Genomic DNA, 19,486 nt, shown 5'->3' on the forward strand with positions numbered 1-19,486 from the left:
AATTTGAACATGTTATTGAACTCCAAATGACTATTATGACATACCAAAATGATCAGAATCAAATTATCAATGGCATGTAAGCATTAAATCACACAAACAACATCAAAATCAAAAATTCATAATTTAATCAAAAATAATTCGAAAAGAAATAAAAATATAGAAAATTACCAGATGATTCTGCAATATTATGGATTATAGGACTTGATTGTACTCTTCAATACCTTCGATTTGGTTACTTGAACTCCAAATCGGATATCGCTAACGCCTTGAAATTTAGGTTTGACTACGAATATGGATTTTCTCTGAAAATTAGATATTTAATTGTTTGCAAATGATTATCCGTACAAAATAAAGTACGTTAAGGGCTATTTATATTTACGGAATATTGGTACCCCGTTGGATATAATATTTATTTGATAGAACAGATCCAAATCGGTACCGGTTTTAGGATAATTATCCAAAACTAAGCATTTTGTAAATACAGATTTGGTCTCAGCGCTTTAGTTAGACGAATTCTGAGATGATAATATCCCAATTCTCGAAAGTACAGGTTGTAGCGAGTTACCGAAACGAATATTGTATCGAAAATTTTATGTCGGGACCCGCATAGGGAAAACCGTACTTCGGATCGAAAAAGTCAAAACATGGAAAATGCTCGAAATATTGCAATTAATTTAGAAAGGAGTTTTCCCGATACTTCCGGGTTGTAAAAGCGTAAGAATGGTTGAAGTCGGTTGGTTCCCGATTATACAAAATAGTTTATAAATACTCAGAAAAATAATTTATTAAATCCATAAATCATTTATAAAATCATATAACAAAATAGAAATTAATAGAAAATTTTCAAAATTATCTATACTTTATTTTTGACATATAAAAATTAAAATACTCAAATTTTATCATATTTAAATATCCAAACACAGATACCACTTAACATATAATTCACCAAAAATCCACATAATAACCACATGATAGTTATTTATTGATAAAAATAATTACACGATATATCCCGGATACTACAAGGATGATTCTCCTTGCTCAAGATCCATAAGTGCATATTTTCTAAACTATTTAAATATAATTTTTCAATTTATATTTAAAAAGACTATAATTAACGGTTTATCTCTTATCTGGTATATTTAGCCTCTTTTGTTGAGCTTAAAAGATAAATTTATGCACCCATTTATATGCTATATTATTAAGTGGGGTCAAGAATAAAATTTAAGTGGGATCAAATATATTAAATGGGGTCAAAAATATTATTTTTTGGGGTCAAATTTAAAAAATTTAAATTTTATATAATAGAATAAGAAGACACTTGAGTAACAACATAACAGATACAGTGAATTTTTAATCTCGATAACCCACATATTTTATAGACTACAGAGATTCACAATCATGAATACATGATAGGTTATCTATATATCCATAATTTATTCAACTTAAATGAATAAAAATCTTACATAACAATATACATAAAAAAAGTCTCTTCATTCTATGAGAGTTGTTGAATATTTTATCTCTGTTCTATATTATAAAATCGTGAGATCTTGATACTGTATGGAAATAATGGAGGACATAGAGATGCAGATGGAGGACATGAATATTGAAAACGAAGAGAATGAAGAACTGGTTTTTGAGGAAGGAATGGAAGAGGAATGTAACATATTTGAATTGTGCATTGTAGGGCGGTTTTTGACAGAGAAGAATATCAACATGAAGGCAATAAAAATAAAACTTGCTGATCTGTGGAAGCCATCGATCAGTATTAATATCAAAGACCTGAAGCCAAGAATTTTCTTATTTCAATTCTACCACAAGGATGATATGCAAGGGGTACTCAACAATAGACCATGGAAATTTGACAATGCAGTTCTTGTAATGAATATTGTCAAATCGGGTGAAGTCCCTGTCAAAGTTACGCTGAATGAGGTAGAATTATGTATTCAAATACATGACCTTACGGTAGGATATATGGCATAATGGTGGGGAAGCAGCTGGGCAATTTGTTTGGCATGTTTGTGCATTACTGTACTAAGAATAACTCAAGTATATGGCGTGAGTAAATGCGATTGCAAATCATATTAGATGTTTGGAATTCTCTAAAATGGAAGAAGAAAATTATGAAGAAGGATAAAATGGAGGATGTGGTTACATGCAAATATGAGAAACTAGGTGATTTTTGCTTTATTTATGGTGTACTCTCTCACACCAAAAGATTCCGTCAAAAGAAACTAGAAACAAATGATGGAGTGATTATTAGGGACTGGGGATGGTGGCTCTGTGCTCCATTACACAAACTAAGGGGAGGCGATACAAGCAAGTGGCTCCGGACGGAGGGAGACGGTGGTTGGGGATGTCGTGACAGAAATGAGGGACGCAGAACTGGAAATCAGGAGATTTGAAATATGGAAAATCCGCAACCAACAACTGATGAGCGAACTCAAAGAGATAGTGGAACATACTAAGCTGATATGTCGGGATACTCAACTGATTATGGAAATAATATGACATCAAAGGAGGGAAATTCAAAAATAAGTAACACTAATGGGATGGATACAAATGAGCTATATGGGCTTAAATTGGAGGAAAGAAAAAGGCAGCAAATTAAGGCCCATTTTAATGTAGCACGGAACAAGAAAACATATATTGTAACCATGGGCTCTGCTCTTTCTAATGAGGATTATGTGGAGACCTCTGTAACTATATTGGCTAAGCTTGCAAATCAATCTAGCCAGAAGCCATGAGTCACATAAGTTGGAACTTTCGAGGGCTTGGGAACCCTCGCACAGTTAGAGCACTTGGTGATCTTTTACGTGATCACAAACCCATTTTCCTGTTTTTGATAGAGACTCTTTTATATTCTAATAAAATAGAAGAACTTCGTATTAAGTTTGGATTTGATTACCGCTTTTCGGTGGACAAAGTAGGTCGTAGTTGTGGACTGGCGGTGTTGTGGAAACAAGCTGCTCAATGTCATAGATAGCTTTTCTATTCATCATATTGATATGTTGTTCATGGAGAATAACAATGTATCATGGCGCCTCTCGTGCTATTATGGATACCCAGAATGAACCAGAAGTCGCGAATCTTGGGATTTAATTCACAGTTTGGAAAATATTTTGACTGCTCCATGGTGCATATGGGGTGATTTCAATGGTATCATGATTGTTGCAGATAAAAAGGTAAGATTGTGCATCCGCAATACCTTCTTGATGGTTTTAGTAGTGTTATAGATGAATGTCAGCTCTTTGAAATAAGTTTGAGGGGAGGGAAATTTACATGGGAATGAGGAAGAAACACAACTAAATTGGTTAGAGAAAAATTAGATCGTGGTTTTGGTAATGGAAGTGGGTTGAATAAATTCCTTTGCAAATAATCTCAGAGTTATTCATAGCTAGGTCTCTGGTCATGAGCTAATTGTGTTGGAGTTGTTGAACATTAAGGTGTCAAAAATGAATTTCGATTCCGGTCTGAGAATTTATGGCTACAAGAACCAGGTTTTGTGCAGGAGGTTTCTGAAATTTGGAAATCAATCCCTGCTAAGCATCTTCTTCCTAAAATAGTTGAAGTTACTTCATTCATGGCCTGATGGGGGAGATCATTCTTTCACAAGTTTAGATAGAAAATCAAATAACACAAAATGAATTTGGATAAGGTGGTGGATGGGGTTGATTCTAACAGTATACTTGAGTATCTAAGTGAGAAAGAAAAGTTAAATACACTTTTACTCTACAAGGAAACATATTGGAAACAATGAGCAAAACTATTTTGTCTTAGAAATTGGGATGCTAATACTCGTTTCTTTCATGGGTCTGCTTCTGCAAAGAAATGAGCAAAATTGTCTTTCTAACCAATGAGGCAGAAGAAAATATTGAAGATTATGAAAGAATGTATGACATTGTTAGAGACTATTTCTCCAAACTGTAAACTAAGGAAGAGGTTACAACCGATATGGCAAATGCTACTAGTCATAGAACAATTTATGCAACACAAAACTTGGAAACAAATAAATGAGGAATTTACATTTGAGGAATTCACTTCTGCCCTCAAGCAGTTGCACTCAGACAAGGTTGGGGGTCCCGAAAGCCTCAACCCGGTATTTTCTCAAAGTTTTTGGCATGTTATGGGCCAGGAGGTATTTAAGCAGTGCGTACAATGGATACGAACAAACAACTTTCTTGGGGACCTCAATAGCACAAATGTTGTTCTCATCCCAAAAAAGAGAGTGTTTAATATTCTTTACAGGATCATTGCAAAACTACTGGCCAATAGATTGCGGAAAGTGCTACCATCTTTAATCTCGGAGAATCAGTCTGCGTTTGTCAAAAATAGAGGAATAATAGACAATATACTCATAGAATTTGAGCTAATCCGCCACATGAATCGGGGAAAGCAAGAGACATAGGGGGAAGTAGCTTTGAAACTAGATATCAGTAAGGTATATGACCGAGTTAACTGGGCATAATTAAGGAGAAGAATGAAAGCATTGGGGTTTAATGAAACTTGAATTGGGTGGATGATGTTGTGTGTCAAGACGGTGACTTATACTTTCTGCCTTAACGGTTCCCTTATCATCCTGATTGCTCTTAAACAAGGCTTGAGACAGGGTGACCCACTATCTCCCTATTTATTCTTACTCTGTGTTGAAGGATTGTCTAATTTCATAGACGAATTATGGAGTAATGGCATGATCTGTGGATGCAAGATCAGTACCGCATCATCAACAATTTCCCACTTCTTTTTTGCGGACGATAGCTTTTTATTTTTTCAACCCACTACTGCAGAGGCCAGAAATATCATGAATCTACTTATCAACTATAAGAAATGCTCAGGCCAATCAGTTAATTTCCAGAAGTCATGTATATTTTTTAGTAAAAATGGGAACCGAACAAAATAGGCAGAAATCTCACAGATTTTAGAAGTACATACTAAGATAACAGATATAAACTATCTTGGATTGCCATCATTAGTTGGACGCTCAAAGAGGAAAGTGTTTAACTATTTGAAAAATAGCAGTTTAACGAATTAGAGGATGGCAAACTAAACCGATGTCTCAAGGGGGTAAGTCAGTGTTAATTCGAGATGTAGAACAGTCTATTCCTCATATGGTATGTCTTGCTTTTTACTCCCTACATCCCTCTGTCATGAACTGGAAAAAAATATTTAATAATTATTGGTGGAGATCGGGTAAAGGGGACACTCAGAAATGTCTAAACTAGCTCTCTTCGAATAACATGAGCTTTGCAAAGAGTAAAGCGGGACTAGGCTTCAGGATCTTCATGGTTTCAACATCCCGCAATAGAGTAATTAAAATAAGGCTTCAGATGGGTTCTGGGTACAGGGGAAGAAATAATAGCAACCAAAGATCCATGGTTGAGAAGCAAGGAAAATTTTACAGTATAACAGTCTTCAGTCTATGAAGGTAGGAATGAACGAGTTTCAAGTTTACCCTTTCAAGGAGAAAAGAGATGGAATATAGAGTTAATCAGACGTACTTTCCTTAAAGAAGATGCATATGTGATTGTAGAACTGCATGTGCCACGACGTGTTAAAGTGGAAAGACTTGTATGAACAAATGAAAGTAATGGAAGCTACACTACTAAAGGAGCGTGCCATTTTTGGTATAATAATAAGTTTGGGACTAACACGATTTCTCAGTAAACATGATAGAAGAGAATCCGGCATCCGAATATACCTCATAAAATTAGGATGTTTGTTTGGAGGTTTTGCAGAAATACGATCCCAGTACGTGAAAGATTGTACTGTAAAAGGATTGTGATTCCTGTTACATGCCCCATGTGTACAGATGGTATTGAATATATGTCACATTTGTTCTATGAATGCAGGTTTGCTAAGGACTGTTGGGATCATATGGGACTTACATATGACTTGAGCCACGCAAGAACTACTCATGAATGGTTGTTGCACCAACTCAGTTCTGTAAACTCAGAGAAAGTGATTAAAATCTGTGTGACTTTATGGGGCATCTAGCATTGGAGGATCAAGAAATTGTGGCGTGGGAGAATAGTCACCCCTGCATTTGTTATGGATAGTAGCTTCCAAGTGACAGCAGAATGGGTTCAAGCAAGAAAGAATTCAGAAAATAAAAAAAAATCGTTGTAATCGGAAAGCAAATCCAAAATGGCAGCCTCCTACTGCTGGAACTTTTAAAATAAATGTTGATGCTTCTATTTTCTCAGGTGCCAAAAGTTTTGCAATAGAAATGGTACTGAGGAATCACGAGGGCATTTTCACGGTAGCCAAGACTCTGAAATTTGTAGGACAGGTAGCAGTCTGTGAGGCTAAAGCTGTGGGAGTGTGATAAGCCTTGTCATAAATCAAGGAAATGCAATGACAAGAAGATAGCATAACTGTGGAGTCGGACTCTCAAATCACAGTTAATGCAATCCATCAAAACAATACGAACTACCTTGAGGTTAGAGAAATAATAGAATGTTGTAAGAAGATGCTTGGTACTTTGCATATAAGCTCAGTTATTTTTGTCAGGAAAAATGCTAACAGGGCAGTACATGAAATAGCTAGAATCCCTTATTTAGTAAATTCTCATAACTTATTCACGTCCTCTCCTACGTGTTTGTTGGAGGCTTTTTCTTATGATCTTTTGACGTAATGAAATGCTTAAGTTATTTTCAAAAAACAAGAATAAGAAAATACTTAGTCCATGTTTGTTTTATGGAATTATAATCCCAGGATAATAATCTGGGGATAACTAATCTCATCAAAATTAGTCTTATGGATAAAATAATCATATCCTATATTTGTTTGGAAGAATTAAGTGTAGAATTGGACTATAATTCTTTAAAATTTTATCATATGTTTGTTTTGAGAGATAGTCTTTGGGATTGGAATATATTCCTTTAAATTTTTCAACCCTATATTTGTTTCACATGGGATAACAATTAGTGGATTATAACCATTAAAATATGACTTGTAATAGGGGATAAAACAATACTTTCTCCTACCAAGTGTTAGTTGGGATTATAATCATATCATTTACTCCAACGAAACAAACATGGGATAGAATAATTTAAAGGATTATAATCCTTTAATAACCATTCACTAATTTTTCACGAAACAAACATGTGATTGGAAAATTTAAAGGATTAAAATCATATCCCCTACTTAATACCATTTAAGAGTTGAGGGGTGCAAGTGACCCCTATGTGTAACTTAGCTAAGCCCCAGTGCACCATTCGGAATGATGTATATTATTATTACTAGATTAAATCTCGTGCCGCACGGGTTTGTTAATATTCAAATAATTTAAAAATTTTGTTCATTCTGGTATATAATAATTTTAATATATTTATATATATATAATAATTATCAATTCATAATATGAAAAAATAAATGAATTCGAAAGAAGATGTGCTCGTAATTTAATAATTTAGGTTTTGGTTGTAATTTAGCGGGATAAAAAGACTATATCTAGTAGTTAAGCAGTTTAATAGTTTAATATGTATATAACACTATTTATTTTTATTTTTAATAATTAAAATAAAGGGAAAACCGTTGAATCAAAATATACCTCATTCCACTTATTATATTATGGTACTAGCATGTAGCCTTGTGCGATGCAAGGGTTATATATACTTAATTTGTAATCAACAATATTAAATAAAATTTAACTTTGATGATTATATCTAAATTTGTTAAGATAAGTAAATACCATGATAGATAACAACATAGTCTTAAAGTTCTCTTGTAAATAAGAAAAACAACGATGTACTTCAAAATCAGCATTATACATTAATAACTACATAAATACTCTCTCGGTTTAGAAAAATAAGATATCATCTCCTTGTTTAGAAAAATATATCATCCAGTTAACATAAAAATAAAAATTATTTTATCACTCCTTAATTTACCATCACACTTATTATTGAACATTGCATTTCTTGCATAAAAGTTATTGCACTTAAATAAAAATTAATATGAAATGATGAAAGAACAATTTGACAAAACAGTTATAATTTAATAAATTATAAAAACACTTGACTAACTCTTTATATACACAATCACTTGTAAGTTAAAAATAATCTATTTTCCATCTCACATACTTACGATACAGGCTTAGAATTCATATTTCTTAAAAAGATGTAAAGATGTGTGTATAGAGATTGTTAATGTATCAATGACTATCCAAGTATCGTCGCAATCTGGATTCTATTCTGGCACTTTCAAGTGTAGTTTTTGTTATGAAATTTCATATGTATGACCTTGTAGCCTGATCCTTTTAGTGGTTGCCAATTTTTGCATCTCATAGTATGTTCTCCAGGGTTTGCAATTTGTAATGAATATAAAAAATGCCATAAATTATATAATTTGTAAGACATCATAATGACTCCTAGAAGACAACGTACATGTGTATGCCTTGTAAGATGAAATTAGACTTGCAGGGAATTTTTTACAAGGTTTGATAAATTATGCCAAAATTTTGAAAATAGTAAAATACTATGTACATAAAAAATTAGTGTCTCATAAACCGAATTTAGTCAGTTCCGCCCATAAGTAATTATCCATATATACATTATAAGAGGACCACTTTGAACACAAGTTAGATTAATTGCTGTCTTCCAGGTTTAGTTGTCAATTGTCATGATCCAAAATATTTTTCCAGTACCATAATAAGAGATACACATCCACTTCACACACCACGTCAAAACTTGTCTTGTCACAAATATTCTAACATTTATTGATAGATACTGTAAATTAGTATTTATCTGCTAATTTTGAAGAGCTGGTGGGCTGATAAAAAATTCCTATTTCTGAAGATCACGTACATCATGTTTAAATTTTTAGTATGAGATTTTAAAGACCAAACATGAATTAATTACAGATCAGGGCACCTAGTTCAGCAAAAGAACTAATCTATTATGAAACTAATATAACTAATTATAAAACATGATAATAACAACATTAATGAGAGCAAAAGAAAAAATTGATAGGCTTAGTTTGTCTCACCCCGCTTCTTCAAACCATGTTCTTGTGATAGATGTAAATACTGAAGAGCCATTTACTTACTCCTACTCTTGGCATTTCAAGTGACCTTTCTAATGCTTCTCTTTTATATAAACGATTCGGGGATACCAACTTCAAAGGACATCTAAAATTTTTCCCACGATACAAAATTGTAGCATGGCCTTTTTTCAGCTTCTGTTTTCTAATCACCATGTGTTGATGCAATTCTTGTATTACACCATCAAACACCCCTCGCCTTCCTAACACTACAAGAAAACAAGGTAAAACTGACCAGACATAACCGACCGACGTCGATTTGGTCACCTTAAAACTGACCGACGTCAATGGTCGGTTATATGCCAACTAAACGACACCGTATCGATGAAGTGGCACACATAAAACCGACCATCCACTGGTGGTAGATTTTACTGAAAAAAATGATAACGTTTTGCTGATGTATCACTTTTAAAATCGATCACCTACATGTGGTCGGTTATATGCACAAATTCTGCAGGTTAAAACTGACCATATCGGGTGGTCGGTTTTGTAGAATAATAAAAAATTAATTTAAAATACAAAAAAAGTACCCGTTATAGAGAAAACGGTGTCCTTCTGCCTAAAACCGATCGCCGACGGTCTGTTTTAACCTTTTTTTTAATTTTTTTGTTATATCCCTCATTTCTTGATTTTGGGCAAAAAATTAAAATGACACAAGTGATTGAGGATTGAAGTGGAGGAGTTTTAGAAAATTATAAGTTCTTTCCATATTTTGTAATTAATGTGTGTGTGTGTTTATGTTGATGTATGTATTAAATGTTGTTGTATGTATTTAATATTTTTATTTTTTTATATAATGTTTATTGTGAGAATTGAAGTTTGGTAGTAGATAATTTGTAAGTTAGTTTTATTTATTGTAATTATAGTGTGTGTGTGTGTGTGTTTTATGAAATACATAAATAATTATGAGATTAATGATAAATTATTTGTTAAATATGTTTTTTTAATTTTAAAAAATATTATTGTAGATGGAAATCATTGATCGAAGTTGGATTGGTAATCAATTGCAAAGCAATAAAATTTCATTCACCCCGGAATATAGAATTGGTGTAGAAATTTTTTTAAAATTTGCTAGCGAAAATGGAATGGAAGATGGTACAATGAAGTGTCCGTGTAAACGTTGTAAAAATTTGAATTGGTTAAAGATTAATGATGTTAGATTTCATTTGCTCGCTAAAGGAATGCTTGAAGGTTATACCGTGTGGACGTCGCACGGTGAAAAAATAGGAAGAAAACGTAGTCGAACATCACATCACCATTATTGTGTTCGGGAACCTTCGAGAGTAGAAGAACCAGTAGATTTGAATGCGATGTTACATGATTTAGCCGGTGAAAATTATCAATTTTATGAAACTACGGATACGGGAACTATGAATGTAGAAGAAGCTCAAAATGATAGTGCTAAAAAATTGTACGAGGTTATTGTTGAAAATGGAGCACCTATTTATCCCGGCAATACAAAGTACAAAAGATTAAGCTTTACCACCAAATTATTGTAATTCAAAAATAACTCACATTGTAGTTGTTATGGATAAAAACTAAGGTTATTACTTGCTGTATTTATTACTAAGGTTCATGAGCTTCGAGGCTCTATTTGACTGCTCTTGTGTTTCGTGGCTCAATCTGTCTTAACAAGATGCCTACGTACCTTGCTGATTGCCAAGGATCAAGTCAAAAAACGTAGTTCTTGGTGATACTTGCCCTCGGGGCTATGGCGACGAGAGCTCACCAAGGACGTAGTGACTTTCATGTCCTCCAAGGATTAAGTCTAAAACATAGTTCTGATTGATGGGGTGAGGCCCCTTATATAGATGTTGGGAGTCCTTGAATTGGACTTGGGTTAGGAGACTTGGTGGGCAAGTCTCAGAATTAGAATGGACTTTGGAGTCCTAAGTGGTACGAAACTGATTCCTTATCCTTTTAGGTCCCTTGGAGGCTAATCTACTAGGATTTATGTCCTTATTGGAACTCTTCTTAATAGCTGATTTTTCCCTTATTAATTAATTACGAAATTAATTAATAATCAGGGTCTTGGGCCTCTTCTAATGGGCTTAATTGTCAGCCCAATGTCAATACAATTAATGCGATATTAATTACGCAATCAGGGTTTCTTTTATTCCCTATCATTTGCCCCCCAACTACTGAGAAACCGTAAAAGATTTCGCAGAAGTTAAGTTCATTCGTTCCCTTACAGGGTATCGTTTTGGCGTAAAGTGTGGAGTGACCTACAAATTTACAACGATTTGCCTTGTACACGGCTTCAGGGTTGTTTTTTAGAACTTCCCTATCATTTTCTTACCTTTTTCCCTTTCTTTAGGAATTTTCCCTTAATTTCTAGGATTTTTCTCCTAATTTTCAAGAATATTCTGATACTCACAGATATTACTTCTTTAATATTTCAAGAATATTTTATCAAAAATAATTTTTGAAATTATTTTCAAATTTTCCCTAATTTTTTTGGGATTTTTCTAAAATTTTCAATCCTTTTTCGACCAGGATCCTAGTCGAAATTTTGACCTGAATCCTAGTCGAATGTTGGGGAAGCATTTCAATCCTGGTCGAAGGTTTTCGACTAGGATCTACGACCTGGATTTCGACCAGGATCCTAGTCGAACCTTCGACCTGGATTTTGGTCCAAATTTATGTCCTTCTTTGTTTCATGGTCGTAAGGTTTCGACTAGGATTTACGACCTGGATTTCGACCAGGATCCTAGTCGAACCCTCGACCTGGATTTTAGTCGAAATTCCTGTGCTTATTTGTTTCCTGGTCATAAAGTTTCGACTAGGATTTACGACCTGGATTTCGACCAAGATCCTAGTCGGACCCTTGTCCTGGATTTTGGTCGAAATTTCTGGCCTTGTTCTCGAAAAATATTGTGCTTGATTGAGGAATTTAACCTCAATCATGGTCTTATTTACCTGGACTTCGACCTCAATCCTGGTCTGGACTTTGACCTTAATCATGGTCTGGTCTTCGACCTCAATCCTGGTCTGGACTGCGACCTTAATCCTGGTCTTTTTTAACCGTCATTTTCGGGTGTCTTTTCGAAAGAATTCGAATAGAATTCACGACCTCAAATTCGACCTCAAATTCAACCTCAATCCTGATCTATGGTCTTTGGATTGGGCTTATTTTTGGGCTAATTTTTCCAAATCCTATTAGGATTCGGGCCTTATTTCTGGCCTTTACTTTTCCAAATCCTTTTTGGATTTGGGCCTCGTTTTGGGCCTCTATATTTCCAAATCCATTAAGGATCAAAAAAAATCGTTAAGAATCTTCGAGGACATTCCGGAAGGTTCTGGAATGTGGGCTTTTTCTTATCATGGTGATTAACATAATCGTCCCTTAAGACTATCGATTTGTGTTTAGACTCAGCCAGACTTTTCTGATCGTTTTCTAGTGAACGTTCTATTCTTCATGAAACTTATTTTCATGGATGTCCTAGTCTTCACGAAATTTGTTCTCATGGACTCTTTAGCCTTCGCGAAACTTGTTCTCATATGGATGTTCTTCTCTTCACGAAACTTATTCTCATGGACTCTTGGTAGGCCAGAATCTCACCTCCGTGAGCGTCTTACTCTTCATGAAGCTTATTTCCCTCCGTAAGGGTTCTTGCCTTCACTAGGAGCATCTCTTGGCTCTAGTTCATGGTTTTCTTGAAACCTTCTCTTAGGGGCCATCCCTATTAGTTCCGGACGTCTGTAGACGTTCCTTCGAGGACGTCCTAGTCGGCCTAACCCTCCATGTGGAGGAGTCAGCTTCAAGGACTCTTGGTCGGCCATAGAGACCAAGCCCTTGAGGCCCTGGTCGGCCGTAACCTTAATGTCTAGAGCTTCTTAGCCCTTTGGGATCCTATTTTGTGGAAGTTCTTGAACTTTAATATTCTCAATGGCTACTCGGCCTCCTCTGTTCGGTCAAGGGGAAACATTTTTGCTTTCTTGGACAACATGTCTCAATGGACCTAGAACATAAACTATCACGTTCGTGTTCTTGATGGGTCCTCATAATTCAAAGGAACCTTAAAGCTGGCCTAACCGCTCTTATTTTTCCATTGGTTAAGTTTGTTTCAATTAGCCGAACAGCTTCCTTAGGCGGGGATGTGCGGGGCTCATGCCTTGTATTTGGTACATCTATTCTTTTCTGAACTTTCAATACTTCACAAATTAAAGGAGGAGCCTGGCTGGCTTAAGGCATCTCTTGGAGGTCGGCCTGCTGGAGTTTGACCATATACATTTCGTGAAGTTAGCTTTCTAATATCTTTTTCTTATTTGGCCAACGCCTACTTCGCAGCTTCTTTCACTAGGAGTGCAAAATGAAGGAGGGAGCACATGGCCTTGGAGGCATTTGATGAAAAAACTTGAGAGAAAGCTTCAGAACTGGGATTCTAGAGCTCTCTTAGCATTTATCGACGGTCGGAAGACTTATTCAAGATGATGGACACCCATGATGAGGTGCACTCCGTTAATATGTCCCTTGGCTCTGTTCATAGCTCTTACCCAGATATGGTAAATTTGCAGGGCTTTCCTAGCCTTTGGGTTGTTTCTGAGGTTGCCATTATTGGCCAATCATCTGATTTTGGACTATAGATTGTTCTTCAGTGTTTAGGCCTTACATGGCTTTATTTTCCATTTGTGGCTTTTATCTACTTGCGGTTCTTCATGGATTTGAACATCTTCGGTGTTTAGGCCTTGCATGGCTTTGTTTGCTTTTTCTACTATTTCTTTCAAGCACTTGTACTATTTTATGGGAGTTAGTTTGATAGCCTTTTCAAAGCTTTCCCTTATTTTTCCTCGTACTTGTATTAAAATAGATAAGCAAACTCAACCATATATGGTATGAACCAAACAGTTCTAAAACAAGTTTATGAAAACTCTTGGGATTCATCCCTTACACAAGTCTTAATAATCCTCAAACTAAAACATGTAAATCCTAAGCAAGCAAAGCTTCAAGGTGCTTTTCAACCTACTTGTCATCTTGACAAGTGAGAATCGTACTCGATCATTTTACACGTAGTAAACCTTCAGGTTTTGTGCATGCCAAGTTCTCGGGATTTCAAAACCATCCCTAGTCTCTAGCTTGTAGGTTCCTCTTCCCTGAACACTTTTGACCTCGTATGGCCCTTCCCAATTTGGGGCAAGCTTCCCTTTCTGCCCTACACCAGAAGCTTCCACCTTCCTTAAGACTAAGTCACCTTGTTTGAAAAACCTTTCTTTAACCCTTAGGTTGTAGTAGAACGAAGCCTTTTTTCTGATATTCCTCTATCTTCGCATGTGCCTCATCTCGCACTTCGTCAATTAGATCCAGGGCTAACCTTTGCCCTTCCTCATTTTCCTCAGCAATGAAAGCTTGAATCCTGGGAGAGGAATGTGATATCTCCACGGGAACAACTGCTTCCGCCCCATATGCTAACATGAAGGGAGTTGCTCCAGTCGTGACTCTACAGGTAGTCCTATAGGCCCATAGTATTGGGAGTATCTCATCCACCCAATTATTCCTCGATTTTTCGATCTCAGGATTATTTGATTTGCAACTTCTGCTTGTCCATTGGCTTGCGTGTGAGCCACAGAGGTGAACCGTAACTCAATTTCATTTTCTTCACAGTACTTCTTGAATTCCTCGTTGTTGAATTGTGTTCCATTGTCAGTGACTAGGATGCGAGGAATTCCATACCGGCACATGATATTTTCCCACAGGAATTGTGCAACTTGTTTAGTTATGATTTTGGCCAAAGGCTTGGCTTCAATCCATTTAGTAAAATAATCAATGGCTACAATCAGGAACTTCCTTGGTGTCGTGGTCATGGGGAAAGGCCCCAGTATATCCATTCCCCACATAGCAAAGGGGATGGGAGAGTTGATGGAGGTCAACATCTCGGGGGTTGTCTAACGACTGGTGTGTGCTTCTGACAGCGGTCACACTTTTTCACATATTCTTTGGCATCAGCCATCATTTCTGGCCAATAGAAGCCTAAACGGGTTATCTTATGAGCTAAGGCCCTGCCCCCCAAGTGTTGCCCACATATGTCTTCATGTACTTCTTCAAGAGCCAAGCGTGCCTCATCGGGCCTGAGACACCTTAAGTAGGGAACCACGAAAGATCTTTAATACAGAATTCCATCTATCAATGAGTATCTTAGTGCTCGAACAACTAACTTCCGTGCTTCAGTAGCATCGTTTGGCAACCAACCGGTTTGAAAGTGGGCCTTAATGGGATCTATCCATGACGTCCCCAGGCCTACAGGAGCTATAAGCTTAACATCTATGCTCCGCGTCTTCAAAACGCGGAAGTACACACTTCCTGAACTTTCTTCTATGTCGGATGAAGCAAACTTTGATAATGCATCTGCCTTAGCATTTTCCTCCCTTGGAATGTGCTCAACATGGCATTCATTGAATTGGGTCATCACAACCCTTACTAGGCGGACATACTTAGCCATCGTATCATCCATTGCCTCAAACTCTCCCTTTACTTGGGATATGACCAGCTTCGAGTCTCCACGGACTTTTAAGTTCTTGACTCTAAGTGTCCCTGCTAGGCCGAGGCCAGCTATCAGGGCTTCATATTCTGTCTCATTGTTTGTGGTTGGGAAGTCTAACTTCATGGAATACTCAATCAAGAACCCATCAGGGCTTTGTAAAACCAATCCTGCTCCACTTGTATTTGTTTTTGATGCTCCATTAAAATAGAGAACCCAATATTCTCTCTCCTTATCATCCTTCTCTTTGTCCCCCTTATCAACTTCCTTGTCTTGAGGTATGGTATCTTCTTGCCCCCCGACTTCTTGGTTGGGTATGGTACATTCCACCACGAAGTCAGCTAATGCCTGGGCTGTCCGTGGCTTGTACTTAATGTCGAACTCTCCCAGCTTTATTGCCCACTTGATCAACCTCCCACTAGCCTTGGGACTATGAATAAAATTTCTCAGGGGCTGATTTGTTAGCACCTCAATTTGATGAGCCTGAAAGTAAGACGTAACTTTTTTGAAGCCATCACCAAGGCTAGAGCAAATTTCTCAATAGTTAAATAATTCAACTCAGCACCATGCAGAATTTTGCTGACATAGTATACGGGTTTCTGGATTTTCAGTTCCTCCTTAACCAATACAGCGCTTAAGGCACTCTCTGAAACAGCTAAGTATAAGAATAAAACTTCATTCAAAGCTGGCTTGGCCAACAACGGGGCCTGGGCCATATATTTCTTTAATTCCTCGAATGCCTTCTGGTTTTGCTCATTCCATACAAAGTCCTTAATATTCTTTAGTGACTTGAAGAATGACAAGCACTTGTCTCCTGACTTGGAGATGACACGTCCCAGCGCAACAACCCTTCCTGTGAGCTTCTGAACATCCTTGACAGTTTTTGATGGTTCCATGTCCAGGATTACCTTTATTTTATCGGGGTTAGCCTCGATCCCTCTCTTGGAGACCATCAATCCCAAAAATTTTCAGACCCTACTCCGAAAGCACACTTTGTAGGATTTAACATGGCCATATATTTCTTTAATTCTTCGAATGCCTTCTGGTTTTCCTCATGCCATACAAAGTCTTTAATGTTCTTTAGTGACTTGAAGAATGACAAGCACTTGTCTCCTGACTTGAAGATGAATCGTCCCAGCGCAACAACCCTTCCTGTGAGCTTCTGAACATCCTTGACAGTTTTTGGTGGTTCCATGTCCAGGATTGCCTTTATTTTATCGGGGTTAGCCTCGATCCCTCTCTTGGAGACCATCAATCCCAAAAAAATTCAGACCCTACTCTGAAAGCACACTTTGTAGGATTTAACATCATCTTGTGGTACCTCAGGACCTCAAAAGCTTCCCTCAAATGGGTTATATAATCAGTCTTTACTAGACTCTTGACTAATATGTCACCAACATAGACTTCCATAGTCTTTCCAATAAGATCCTTAAAAATTTTATTTACCAACCTTTGATAGGTGGCTCCTGCATTCTTAAGACCAAATGTCATAACAAGATAAAAATAAACACCAAAGTCAGTGATGAATGATACCTTTGGAATGTCACCCTTGTGCATCTTCATCTGATTGTATCCACTAAATCCATCCATGAAGCTCAGCATCTCATGCCCAGCAGTGGCATCAATCAAAGTATCAATCCTTGGCAACGGAAAACAGTCCTTAGGGCATGCATCATTCAGATCAGTGAAGTCTATACACATCCTCCACTTTTCATTGGCCTTCTTCACCATTACAGGGTTTGCTAACCATTCCATAAATTTAATCTCCTCAATGAAACCAGCCTCTAAGAGCTTCTCTACTTCCTATTTTATAGCCTCTTGTCTTTCCGGGGCAAAGTTTCTTTTCTTTTGCTTCACTGTCTTCCGGTTTGGGTCCATGTTTAACTTGTGAGTAATTAGCTTCGGGTCTATGCCTGGCATATCAGCTGCTGACCATGTAAACACATCACTATTTTTTTGCAAAAATCTCATCAACTTCCCTCTAGGGGGCTCCTCAAATGTGGCTCCAATGTAAGTCATCCTCTCAGGATTCTCGGGGGCTAAAGAAATCGAAACCAAGTCTTCTGCTGGCTTTCCTCTTTTCCCATCATTCTCTCGGATATCCATATCTTCAATAGGAAGAACCTGCCCCCCAACTCCATCTGCCCTCAAAGAGGCTACATAACAGCTTCTAGCCATTTTTTGATCTCCTATCTCTTCTCCAATCCCATTCTGGGTGGGAAACTTCATAACTGAATGGTAGGAAGAAGGGACTGCCTTGAAGGCATGTATCCCTGTTCTCCCCATGATAGCATTATAAGTTGAACTAGCCTTTACCACCACAAAGTCCAACATCTGCGTTGCTTGCCTTGGTTCCTGACCTATGGTGGTTGGCAACTTGATTATCCCTTCCACGGGATATTCTACTCCCGCAAATCCATATATCGGCATGTCGGTTGGGGTCAATTGGGAGTCGTTATATCCCATCCTTAGAAAGGCGTCATGGAGCAACATATCCACTGACGTACCATTATCCACAAGGGCCCTCTTGACCGGGCTATTTCCTATTATCGGTGTTATGACCAGCGGGTCGTCATGAGGAAATTTCACACCCTCTAGGTCAGAATCATCAAAAGCCAGTGTTACTTCTGTCCTGGCCCTCTTCGGGGCTTCTCCAATAATATGCATAACCTCTCTAGTATATACTTTTCTAGAGTTTCTGGATAATCCAGCAGTAGTTGGTCCTCCAAAGATTGTGTTTATCACAGGTCCTCGAGGTCGCGGCCCTCCAAAAATTGCGTTTATAACTGGTCCTCTAGGCTGGGGATTCCGCCCCTGATCGTCTTGGTCCCTCCTACGATCTTCAAAGTTCTTCCTTCCATTGTAATTCCTATCCCCTCGTTCTCCAGTGTATTTTTTCAATCTTCCTTTTCAAATGAGGAACTCAATTTCATCTTTCAGCTGTCTACACTCATCGGTGTCATGACTAACATCTTTGTGAAATCTGCAATACTTGCTCTTATCTAGCTTGGCAGGATCAGCCTTCAAGGGCTTAGGCCAAAGAATATCTCAATCTTTTTCGATTTCCATTAGGATTTGGCTTCTAGGAGCATTCAGCTTAGCGTATTCAGTGAATTTTTATCCAGGTCCCCCTCTCTTGGGAGTTGAGACAGGATTCCGCTCAGTTCTAGGATACTTGTCCTTAGCGATGTATTCCAGATCGGTCTTCCGCTTCTTGCCTCCAGCAGGCTCATTGCTCACGACTGTCTTCCTCATACTCTCTTCCACTTTGATATACTTCCCTGCCCTATCTTGGAGCTGCAGCATGCTTTCAGGGGGCGTTTGGCCAAGGACATCTTGAAAAACTCATCTCTAGTTCCCTGTTATACTGCTATCATGGCTACCTTGTCATCAAGGTCCGTGACTTTTAAAACTTCCTTTGTGAAACGATTCAGGTAGTTTCTTAAGGATTCCTTCGCCCCTTGCACAATGCTCATGAGGGATACTGAACTTTTATCATGCACTCTCCCACTGATAAATTGCTTAATAAAAGCCTGACTTAATTCTCTGAAGGACCCAATAGAGTTTGGGGGTAAACGACTATACCACCTTTGAGCCATACCCGATAGGGTTTGAGGAAAGGCCCAATAATTAATAACATCATTCACGGGCTGCAATAGCAGTGCATTAGAGAATGTCCTAACATGATTATCGGGATCTCCCGTGCCATTATAAGCTTTGATAGTTGGCATCTTGAACTTCCTTGAGATATGGGCATTCATTATTTCTCCAGTGAAGGGCAGGGTAGGATTATCAGGATCTCCAAGGGGAAGAAGATTGCTAGGATCAGCCCTTGGGACAACAGCCCTTCTCCGTGTTGGACCATCCAGGTCTATGATAGGTGGAGGATTTCTCCCCCTAGGACGTAGTGGTGGTCTGGTGGTCTGGTGCGCCTCCAAGTCGCGCTTCAGCCTTTGAATCTCGGCCTC

This window comes from Apium graveolens, chromosome 3 (assembly GCF_009905375.1).
Source record: "Apium graveolens cultivar Ventura chromosome 3, ASM990537v1, whole genome shotgun sequence".
NCBI classification, from domain to species: domain Eukaryota; kingdom Viridiplantae; phylum Streptophyta; class Magnoliopsida; order Apiales; family Apiaceae; genus Apium; species Apium graveolens.